Source organism: Rhinolophus sinicus, linkage group LG11 (assembly GCF_036562045.2).
Source record: "Rhinolophus sinicus isolate RSC01 linkage group LG11, ASM3656204v1, whole genome shotgun sequence".
NCBI classification, from domain to species: Eukaryota; Metazoa; Chordata; class Mammalia; order Chiroptera; family Rhinolophidae; genus Rhinolophus; species Rhinolophus sinicus.
In genome coordinates, this window is record NC_133760.1 from 44,289,656 (window position 1) to 44,301,964 (window position 12,309).

At 42.4% G+C, this 12,309-nt stretch overlaps 1 long non-coding RNA gene across 2 annotated transcripts in view; it reads left to right on the top strand.

Moving 5' to 3' along the window:
• Positions 1–7,683, top strand: part of LOC109447697 (uncharacterized) — a 64,535-nt gene extending 56,852 nt beyond the window's left edge. The window contains exons 5-6 of one of the 2 annotated variants that reach the window (XR_002137399.2): positions 5,125–5,174; positions 6,969–7,683. This is a non-coding gene — a long non-coding RNA (uncharacterized LOC109447697). Of the gene's footprint in view, positions 1–3,352; positions 3,639–5,124; positions 5,175–6,968 lie in introns of those variants that run through there. The other variant, XR_012490191.1, reaches the window with a different exon arrangement.
• Positions 7,684–12,309: the final 4,626 nt, after the last annotated feature.

Genomic DNA, 12,309 nt, shown 5'->3' on the forward strand with positions numbered 1-12,309 from the left:
AGTTGAGATTTCAGAAGCCCTTTCAGAGGGATCCGCCATCCCAGGGTCTACAACATAAGAAGCCGTGTAACCTGCTGAGATGCTCCCTGAGAACTTGCACGGCTGTCTTCCAGGTCGAGCTCAGCGGAATTCCTTTCAGTCCTGAAATTGCTAGTTTCAGGATACAGTCACCGAGAAACGTGTGCCAGACCATCAGACAACCTCACTTTCCACCCACCCCCACCCCCCACTCTCGTTTCTCTCTGGTTACTTCTACAGAGCAAGTGTCATCCCACTGAGACTTTCGTTGGCACATCCCCAACAGTCCAAACAGACCCTTTGGCAATGTCTGTCTGGAAAGACATTTTCCATACAACGTCTATTTTGAAAGTTTAAAAGAAGGATGGTAGTTAGTGTGACCTTGTCACAAATATAAGTAAATAACTATACACATGCAACAAGCAGTGATGTTTATTTACTTACATTTTTATTTTCATTGACACCTGGACCCTTCTAGACTTCCTGCTTTGCCACCATGTTTTGTGCATTAAAACCTTACCTATGACAGTTCCAACATAGTCAGGGGGATGTAAGTACAGCATAAGAGATACAGTCAGTAATATTGTGATAACTGTGTATGGTGTCAGGTGGGTACTAGACTAGTCAAGGGGTTCCCTTTGTCAGTCTAACCACTGTGCTGTACACCTAAAACTAATATAATGTTGAATGTCAACTGTCATTGAAATATAATAAAAGGAAAAAAAAACCTTTACCTATGAAATGTTTAAGTCCAAAGAATTTCAAGCAGGTAAGAAACACGAAGTATTAGATTATTAGATCAGACCCTCTAATTTTCTCGTAGACTAGATGCGAAAGTTCCCAGATGGTAGGGAGTGCCCCTGGCAGAGAAAGAAAGGAATTTCACTTGGAGCTGGGAGAGAAACTGCCTGTGGAAAAGAAAGCTTCTGCCATTAGAATCAGTGAGCAGAGGGAAGAGATTCATGTACAGTCAAACTGGGATGACTTCCTTTTCTGACAACAGATGTTTTTCTGGCAAATCGACCTGTTCAGTATTCTTTTCCGTGGAGTGTCTCAGGACAGTTCTCCATCTTTCACTCATTTCACTTAAATAAGAACACTAACAAAGGAATAAAAATCTTGAGGTGTTGGTGAAAATTCTGGTTCAATCTTGAAACAAAATGGCCATGGATGATTTTTAGGTGGATATTTTCAAGGCTTTTGTTTGCTTTTAAATCAAATTTTGTAAAGCATACAGGTAACAGAGATGCATGATTATAGACATAATTAGATTTCACTTTTTCCAGTACTAGGGAGACAAGAATTAAAGATAATAAAATATGGCATCATATCAATCGACTGGTTTAAATCAATGAGAAACATCTATGTAATATTTATGCCAGAAGTTACCGGAGCGCTCAAGACACCTTTAAAATGTGATAATTTGGTTTATAGATGGTTTATTAATGTGCTCATTTGACAGCTTCAGTTTCCTTTTTTTTGTTTGTTTTTGTTTTAAGAAATTAAGTTATTAGATTTGCTTTTATATTTAGATATACTTTCCAGTATGGCCCTTTCTAGTAAGCACATGCCCTAAAAATGCAACAAACTTAAAATGACATTACAGATTGGTAAAAATGGAATGGTACTTCCAAACCGCATTCCACATAATTTTCTTATGTTGCAGAGAAAACCTACATCCCTTCAAAATTCAGTTCTCAAAACATTTCGGGACATTCACATTTGACTAAAAGCAAAATAACCAAAAAATATTTTTATATATAAAAGAGATCAGAAAGGGATTTACACTGGGAAATTATCTTTTTGCTGGTTGTTTTTGTTTGCTTAAAAAAAAATGAAAACTCAGTATTGTTTGCAGTTAAGCTGACTTCAGGATTATATGCCCCAGAAGAATTTTGAAGATTAACATTAAAAAAAAAATAAAAAGATCTTTTACACCCCTTTCAGAATTGCCTGGGAAAAGAAAATAAACACAGGTGATGTGCCGATCCGATTTCACCACTCCACTGAGAATTATCGAAAATTATACTACACAGAAAAGAGTTTGCCATAAAAAGAATTTTGAACAAATTTGAGCGTTCAATTGCCTATGTAAACAAGAGGCCATGTCGTGCTCTATCTGAAGCCCTCCTAATCAGGGTGTGCTTGAAGTACTTTGGGGGAAAAACAAGGGAGAGAAACTGCATTTGGTTTAGAATTGCCAACACCAATGGGCACTTCTTCACCCCACATGGATAATTCTTCTACCCTAACATTACCCACCCACCCCCAGCCCCCATAGAGAATATCAAAACTGTGAGTAACAGCAACTTTGAAGATGAAAACTGAAGGCCTGAATTCCAAAATTAGCTTGTGACTGACAAGCTGGGCCTCAATTGTTCCACCTGTAAAATGGGGATGATAATAGTAGCTGCCCCCACAGAGCGGTTATAAGGATTGATTCAGATACTCCATGAAAAACCTTTGGCAGAATGCCTGGCACATGATATGAGCTCAGTGAATATTATTACTTCTTACAGGAGGAACGCTACAAACGTTTGTGGAATTGAGTCACGTTGTAGGCTCAGAGGGGAGAAGTGAGAGCTAGCACAAAAGGCCTGACGAGGCCTCTTGTGAAACACCAGGGCAGTTAGCCTTCAGAGACTTTTCAACAGAGAAGTGATAGGTAGATAGATAGGTAGATAACTCAGTGGAGAGAGGAGGAAAGGGAGCTGAACAGAAGGGAGGGGAGCTGTTGCGAGAAGGAATGATTTGTAGGAAAAACAAATGAGAGTAGTGGCTGGCGGACATCAGAGCAGGGTAGAAACTCTTTGGAATTAGAAAATTTGAGGTTCATTTGCCATTTTTGCCCATTATTAACTCTATGGACTTGGTCATTTGGCATTTCATCTCTGTGCCTCGTTCCTCATTCATAAAAGTGTTATTAACAGTTACTTTATGGGTTTGTCCTGATGTCCTAATGAAATAGTATCTAATGTGTCTACCTATAGCACCTGAGGTCCTCTACAAAGAGTAACTATTGTTGTGAGGTGTGCTACTCCGACGGGGGGCATCCAACGTGCCGGGGCACGATGGGAGGGAAGGTTTCGGGTGCGCGTTAGTCAGACGAATGTGTGTGAATAGTGACACCGGACAAGTGTCAACCAGGGTGGAGGAATTATTGAAAACTTTGGGAGAAAACATCTGGAACCCCTGGTGACAAGGAAAACTGATCTGAATCCTCTGAATGCCACAAATGTCTTGAAAATAATAGCTTTTCGAAACATACCAGCGACTCAAGATTGTGGCAGAGAATGGCATGCTGTTTGTCACACTCCATTCCCTTTCCTGTCAGCACGTGGCCAGGCTCCCATTACCAGCCTGTCCTGTAGAGCGGTGTGGCCAGGAGGGAAGCAGTCCGTGAGCTGGAGGAGTGTGGGCGGACGTGATGAGGCTGGGCCTGTTAAACCACCTGAGGGGGCCCCCACCCTCTCTTCACACCTGGTGTGGATGCCCTTGGCTGCCTGGTGGTAAAAATCGTCACTGGGCCCCCAAGTGACTGCGTGGAGCCGCCGCCTCCCATTGCTACTCCCACACCTGTATCAACTGGACCTTATGCGAGTGTAAAATAAATGTGGATGATCTTAAGCCACTGAAATGGAGAGATTGTGATCATTGGACAAGCCTCCAAGGTGCACCCAAACTTTGTCTCTGGCCTTTTTTTATTTCCCTCTGAAATTCAGTATGTGATCCAGCCTCGACCCCATAGGAATATTTTAAATTTTGGCTCTGTTTTTTTCTTAAAATGTAAACAAGGCAAATTGTTCTTGGCATTTAATTAACTCTGTTAATGGAAGTAACTTCATCTTCAAGGGAATTCTAAGTAAATTAATATCAAAGCAACTGTATGGGGGTACATAAATTTTAGGATATTAAAGGACCACCCTCAGTGAGAACTGGGACAATATGATGAATCTATGTTCATCTAAACATCTGTATCCTGACTGAAAACTCAACCCAGGGGTAGCAAGAAAAGCTAGCACACAAAATTATGAATCAGGGTTCTACTTACACAATATTATCAAATACATTTTTAGGGTGCCTTTTGAACCTGGAAATAATTGTATTATTTTTTCTCTTGTTGAAAGGAATGTATCGTTTAAAAATATTCAGAGAATACACTAAGTTAAAAAAAATGATAGTCAGGATTTCTCTAATCTCACCACCCAGAAGCAACTCCACCAGTAATAGACCATATGGATATGTAGTCCCATCAGCCCTCGTTGACCCTGGATAACCTCATCAGAACATTCTGCCAGAGTGATTAGAGAAAGACATCATATCCTTGTGTTACAATAATTTGTATTTCTTTGATTACCTGTGAGTATTGCTGTGTATATTTCCTTGGGCTTCTTACATATATTTCTTTTGCAAACTTTTTTCTTTTGAAACATTCAAAAGAAAACGGGTTTTCAAAAGTTCTAAATAGAATAAGAATTTGAATTTTCTAAATAGAAAATAAATTTGAACATTATATATATATTCTAAATATGTGAATATTTGAATACTTTGAAATAGATTTAGCTAATCTTCCTTGATACGGCTTTTTTGAGCTTTGGAAAATAGTAATAGTTTTAATTTGCATAAGGATTGGAAATGTCATGCATCCAGGTATTCTCCCACTGCAGGGACCCGGGCTCAGATCACACTTTCAATTCTTTCCTTTTTTTTTCCTCTTATTTTCTACCATTTTCAATTCTTAACATACCAGGTCCTACTTAACGTTTGATGTAAAAATGGTCACAATTGTCAAGGAAAACAACTGTAGGTCTAAGCTTTTGTTAATTTTTGTTAAATGCTGTAGATATTAGATGCAGTTTATTTTCTATTCTTAATACTTTTAAATGATGTTCAAAAATTTGTAAGTAATCAGGTGATAATTAAAGCTGCCATTCTGTCTCACTTGAAGATTTTCTGGTTTGGAACAGGATAAAAATCCAAATAATAATCACTATATTTTTATCTATCCTTCATAAGTCTCACATTGCTTGCCATCCTGTTATCATAGTTGACTTAATATCAGTCTTCTCATCAGGATGGCATCTACATTGTTACTTTTTTTTATAGGTGGGACAAGTTCAAGTTTTGAGACACTGCATGACTTTTCTAGGATCACAGTGAATAATAATAAATAATGATATGTAAGATTCTTTATATTTGACAGATGAGAAAAATAAAGCTCAGAGAGGTGAAATGACTCCCTCAAAGTCACACAGCAAGTAGATGATGGAGCTGTGACTTCAACCTTGGCAGATTCTAGAACCTGGTCTCCTAAGCAGCACTGATCAACTCCATTGGAAAAGTGGCAAGTCAGTATTAGCTACAGAACCAGAACCAAAGCCTAAGGATTGACTCCAGACAGAAACTTGGAACTTGGCTATTTGCTTATTCTTATCACAGAGCATCTGAAAAGAGTGTCTCCTGGCAGTTGTAAGGCTGGGGTGTGGCTTTCTCATACCAGGGCCTGGAAGAAAGAATGGCATGGTTCACTGGTCAGACTTCTCCCAGTTAGAAGCAATTTTAACTTTCCCTCGAATCTGTAATTATAGGATTATGGCAGACTCAATATGTAAGTTGCTGATTTTGAAGCCTGTATATACAGCATTCTAACAATAACTGACCAAAGCAAAAGTCGGATGCCTTAAAATGCATAAGAACCCACTTCTTAATTTTTGTGTAAGGAGATCTTCAAACATTGTGAAGGTGGTTCTCAGCAACGAAGTTCTCATGACAAATATACTCTGCACATAAGTGTGTACATGAAAGCTGTCTGATCTTTTAAACTCTATTGCCGGAAACACCCATTTGTATTATAATAATGAACGCAGACATTACAGAGAAGCATTGGCAGGGGACGCTGCCATATTTAACGAATCCTGGAAACACTGTCCCCACTCCACACCAGTGGTTCTTGAATTGTTGTCTCCCATTCTCAAGTTTAGGCCTTGAGGTGGTGGTTTTCTCTTCCTTTCCCTTTTTTTCCTGAGAGAACAACACATTCTGATTGTTCTTCATGTAGAATCTCCTGATGGAGATGTATTCTGGGTAATGTAGGCGGGCCTTTTCCAGAGGCAGTAAAATGCCCCAGATAGCTTCTCATTGTCCCTTGATTTGATTTAAAATTGGAGCTGGAAGGCAGCTTGGAAGTAATTGAAATCCAGCACCCCCTTTTTCTAAACACATGAGGAAACGATGGTCCACAGAGGTTTTAAAACTAGCAAAAATCACACATCTCATTACATGGAAGCCATCATCCCAACTCAGATCTTAATTTGTCTTTCCGTGTTGTCCCCACCATAGTGCTCTGACTGGCCAGTTTCTAGCCAGTGTCCCCATAACACACACATCTGGAAAGAAGGGACAGGAGAGGTCGAGAGGTCAGGTCTTCCGAGACCCAGCTAGACCGAGAGGCAGGACCTAGCTGCTTGATATTGTATCCTGCAGTCAGCAGTTTCACACATTCCCACTTGGGTTGGCAGCTGCAGGTGTAAAGAGACTTTATAAATTTACCAGTTCTAGAACAAACAAGTCTTGCCTAGTATAGAGAAAAGGCTCATGGAAACCCAAGCACACCACCACAAAAATAACAAAAGCCAGCTCAGGCTGGGCACCGTCCACAGGGCAGCCCAGAGCACCTGAGGTCTTGTACCCAAAAGAGCATAAACTAAGACAGGGTGGGGAGCAATTTTTGAGCATCGTTCCCAAAGGCAAAATTAGGAGCAGTTGGAACAGGGTGGGGGAAGTGCCCATGCTTTTTTTTTTTTCTTTTCAAGGGGTGAAAAGCCGACAATCTGACACTCATAAAAGTGTCAACCCAAAGGGAGAGGGCTCCTTGGAGGACAGGGTAGCTCTCCCAGCATGTATCAGAAACTGAGATTCAACACCACGTTTCTTTCTCTTCTTTCCAACAGCCTCTGTTGCTCGTGGCAGATTTAATGGTGTGATTTACAGCACTGGGAGACCTTTGTCAGGGCCAGTAAAATGACAAACAATAAATATATGGAGCAGTGTGTTAACAGCCCGCCACACAATACCTTGTCAGTTACAGCTTGATAGCGATACATTTTAATTTTGTCTTTCATAAAAATCTTGGCATGTCTGCCTCATTTGAACACAGGCTTCCAAGTCAAGTGTGTCATCCAAGTATGCAGTTTATCACCCTCTATATTTTCTGTCCTTTTCATTTAATGTCATTCCTATGGCAACAGACATCACCCTGGAAATCATTTTCAAAACAGCTTATTTGTTGAAAGGGACTGGATGGGGCTAAAATATGTGTTTGGCTGGGAAGAATGTCAGAGTGTGAATATGGCTTAGTTACATTAATCATATTCTTTGAGGACTTTGTGTAATCAGATACTTGAAGGAGGCGTGTTGTGGGGTGGGATTTAACATCCTCAGCCACCCCCAGCTCTTTATGGTTTCGCATTTCATAAGGATAAAAATAAGAGCAGCAAACTGGCAGTGCACTGGGTGTAAAGGGATGCAGACTTGCTCCTAAGACGACACAAGATGTCCCTTTGTGGGGGAGGGTGATTGGGTGGATTGCAACCCTCAGGCTACGGTGTTTCCCTGAAAATAAGACCTAGCCGGACAATCAGCTCTAATGCGTCTTTTGGAGCAAAAATTAATATAAATCCCAGTCTTATTTTCCTATAATATAAGACTGGGTCTATAATGTAATGTAATGTAATGTAATATAATATAATATAATATAATATAATATAATATAATATAATATAATATAATAATACCGGATCTTATATTAATTTTGCTCCAAAAGACGCATTAGAGCTGATTGTCCAGTTAGGTCTTATTTTCCGGGACACAGGGTAATACTGAGCTGCTGTTACTCTGAAGCTGATTATATAAACCCAGATTTATTCATCCATCATTTATTCAACATACCTTCCCTGAGCATCTACCATGAAATGGGCATTATGCTGAGAAAAGTGGTCAGTAAAATAAACTGAATCTCTGTTCCCATGGAGGGTGCAGGGCTGGAGCTGAGACTACAGTGGGGAAGATAGACCTTGAACTAGTAAGCACATTGTCTGCGTTCTCTAGGAAGAGGGTCTGAGACAGGGATTCTTGGATTTTTTTTTTAAAGATTTTATTGGGGAAGGGAAACGGGACTTTATTGGGGAACAGTGTGTATTTCCAGGACTTTTTATTGGGGAACAGTAGTGTGTTTTTCCCAGGACTCATCAGCTCCATCCAAGTCAAGTTGTTGTCCTTTCAGTCTTAGTTGTGGAGGGCGCAGCTCAGCTCCAGGTCCAGTTGCCGTTGCAGGGGGCGCAGCCCACCATCCCTTGCAGGAGTCGAACCGACAACCTTGTGGTTGAGAGCACGCGCACCAACCAACTGAGCCAGTTGGCCACCCAGGAGCTCAGCAGCAGCTCATTGACTTCATTTTAGTTGCGGAGGGCACAGCTTGCTGGCCCATGTGGGAATCGAACCGGCAGCCCTGTTGCCCAGAGCTCATGTCTAACCACTGAGCCACCCATCTGCTCATTCTTGTGAAGCTTCAATAAACAAGCCTCACAGGGGACTATGAGGAGGGGTGGATGGCAAAAGAGGGTGGGGGATGACACTAAGCAAAGCTGACCAGCCTGATCCCAGGGTGCCCTGTCAGGTGAATGGTCTCAGAGGCAGCCCGCGGGAAGGGGAAGCTGTGCACGGGGGCTTGGCATTGGTCGCAGTAGTGAGTCAGTCATGACTGGGAGCTGCCTCCGAGGCATCCTTGGGCTGGGTGGTTCCTGGTGGCTGAGAACGATTGTTGGGAGAAGGTGCCACTGTGGGCCATTAGCACCCAACAACCACAGCAGCTGGGGAGCAGGCACCCCAGCCTGGCAAGGGGATCTGGTCAGGGCACAAAGCGCCTACCACGTGCATAAACACTACACTCTTTTAAGTGGGTGGTAGTGCTGTGAATAAAATAAAAGAGGTTAGTCAGTGAGTGGTAGATGGCTAGGTCACGAATGCTTCTCTGAAGAGAGGACATTTGAGCTGAGCCCTGAATGACAAACAGAAGCCAGCAGCAGGAAGATCTGGGTCACTGTCTCTCTAGGCACATGAAAAAGCAAGAGCAAATAACCCATACGTGGTTTGGTTTTTTTGTCTGTTTGTTTGTTTTTTAAGGTGACAAGTTTGAGATATTTGAGGAACAGACAGAAAGCCCAGTTGGTTGAAATACATGAGCAAAGGATGGGGTGGTAGAGGATAAAGTCAAAGAGACAGGAGGAGGTCAGGTGTCCAGGGCGCGGCAGGCCATGAGAAGGCCTTTGGGTTTTATTCTACGGCCCGGGGAGAGCCTCCTACACTATTAAACCCACCAGCATCAGGTATCCCAATCCAGCAATTAAAGCCCAGCCCGCATTCTGCTCTTTCTGGCATGGCCCTCCATGTGCTGAGAGCCCAGAGGAGCGAGTCAGTATGGTGGCACCAGACACTGCTTGTTTCACGGAGCAGACGGGTCTTGCTGGTAGAGCGATTCCCAGAGGAGGCAATGGATCTGAATACTGACAGTCTCTACCTTGTAAGACCTCCTGGTTCCACCTGGCTGTTGGTTTACACAACAGCCCCCACCCCACCCCCACACACAAAGCTTTCTTAATCTATGCCATGATGACCTGTAGTTTTTATGGAAATCTGAAGCTTTTCCACCATGTATTGTCCCTATATCTGGTTTTTCAGGAACATACTTTGCCCAAATTAGAACCTAGTGAATCTTCTCTTAGGGGCAACATCCCACGTGGTAGATAGCTGTGTAGAACCCCATGACCCAAATTGCAACCCGTGGACCATTAACACAGGCATTCAACTTGCAAATGCAGAACCACAGGCCCCACCCCAGACCACCTGAATCTGAATCTGCGTTGTAACAAGTCCTCGGGTGATTTGTGTGCACATTAAAGTCTGATCAACTGTGTTGTAGAATGTTATTTCTACAGGAAAATGTGTCCTGAAGTCCAATAACTCACCAATTAACAGACATTTGCAACATACAACCAGTGTATAATCTGGCTTCTGGCTTCCTGAACAAAACGTGTTGAACTTTGTGGCCTAATGCGCAGAGAGAAAACCATATAAAGGTCCTTTCCACAATCTTTGTCATGTGTGGACACCACGAAGTTGATTGGAGTCCACACACAAGGCAGGAGAGACACCGCATGCAAAGGGATTTGGAGAAGGAAGAACAGAAATGTAGAGAATTTGATGGATGGCTTCCCAGAAAAGGAGAGGTCAGCATTCGTCAACGTGTGTCTTAAAATATTATTTCTGGGAGGCAAGACTTCCAGAATAGTGGAAATCCGAAAATCTGCTCCTCCAGAAAAGCCATGAGAACACAGGCAAAAGGATCAACGTCAACGTTTTCAGAACTTTGGACATTAATCAAAAGCTTACAATAATCCAAGGACTATTTATTCCAAACAGTATTACTTCTGCAAGATGATAATGGATATTACCCAAAAGATCCCGTGGTCAAACGAGAAACATTGAGTTTGATGAGGTTAAGCGGGTTTCTCTTCTGCGGGATCTTTCAAAGCTTTAACAGGCTACATATGCATTGCACAGGACGCACCTTCTCCCCAAACTTAGCATGCCTCGGATCCCTCTTCTTGTGCGCTCTTTTGTGGATGTAAATCCTGAGACATGCACTTTGGGAAATACTAGGTGAGATTTTGAGGATAGGTCTGAGAGAGGGAGCAAGACTTTCAGACACAGGGGATAGCTGTCACATGGCCCAATCCATTGACCACAGGAAGTCACAGGAACCAACCTAGGCTAATCAGATCTTTTCCCCTGGAATCTGAGTTTAAATCAAACACACAAGAACAGGTAAAATAGACATTGAGCTCTCTGGTGGGTAGTAAAGCCCCAGAGCTGTCGAGGGAACCTCCCCAGAGAAGCTGTGACACATATTTTCCAAAGATGACTGCATTAGTATCCCCCACATCTCACAATGTGGCTTTGATTCTGATCACATTGAGATACAGAGTCTGTGCTCCCTCCATTTGAATCGGAGTGGCTTTATGACTGTGGTGGAAATGAAGCTCTGTGACCTCGGAGGCTAGGCCATGAAAAGCACACAACATCCGTCTGGTTCTCTTGGACACTTGGAACCCAGCTACCACGGGACCCAGCTGCTTGTCTTCCATAACCCTCTATGTTCCGGGATCATCACCACACTGTAAGTGGCCACCACGTGAGGGAGCCATATTGCACCTGGACCCTCCAGCCCCCATCTGGGCCACATGGAACGGAGACTTTTTGCTCCCTCTGATCCTTGCCCAAATTCAAGATTTGTAAGCCAAATAAATGATTGTTGTTTTATGCCATCAAGTTTGGGGGTGTTTTATTAGCCAGCAATGATTACTGGAACCGCACTCCTCATGCTCCTTTGTTCCGTGGTTTGGCTCTTTGGCTCTTTTCAATGTTATAAGCTATTCAGTAATCTATTCTTACCTAAATTAACCAGAATTTGTTCCTTTTACTTGTAACTAAAGGACCTTTATAGCCCTGGCAAAGGATAGGAAGAGACACAGCCACTTGCGAGGTAACAAGGGACCTGAAGCCTCTTGTTCAGGAAGAGCCTGGGATCTTTAAAGGAATTCGCCCCGTCCGTGAGGCTGTAGGGCAGTGATGAAGGGGAAGGTGGCTCAAGCTTGGAGAAGGACAGAAATTAGTACTAATTATGTACGTGTGCAAACCACTTAATACAGGGTCTCATTCCTCTGCGTATCAACAATACCAGGAAAGTGCTATATTTTGCCACTCCCACACACACCCCACTTAAGAGAGAATGAAACTGAGGCTCAGGGACCACTATTTAATGCTGACCTGAAACTTGACCCAGCCCTATCTTTCTCTAAAGCTTGTCCTCCTAACACATGTGTTGTGTGGCCCAGTAAAAGATTTATAACCTAGAGAATAGAGCATAGGGAGCATGGTAAAGGAGAAATGCATGGATGAATAAACAGCCCAGTTAGAAAGACCCAATAATATTATGGTTCCATAAAGCTCATTTTATGAGAGAGAGAGAGAGAGAGAGAGAGAGAGAGAGAGAGAGACCCAAATATGGAATATGACCATCATTAAAGCATAGGAGGACAAACAGGGCCTTTGGAGCCCCACATATGTGGAGAGTTTGGAACCTACTATTTGAGATGTGTAATCTCAGGCATTTCAAGTAATTCTCCCTCAGAATCCATTTTTTTCATCTTTAAACTGGGGGTGATAATAACCACA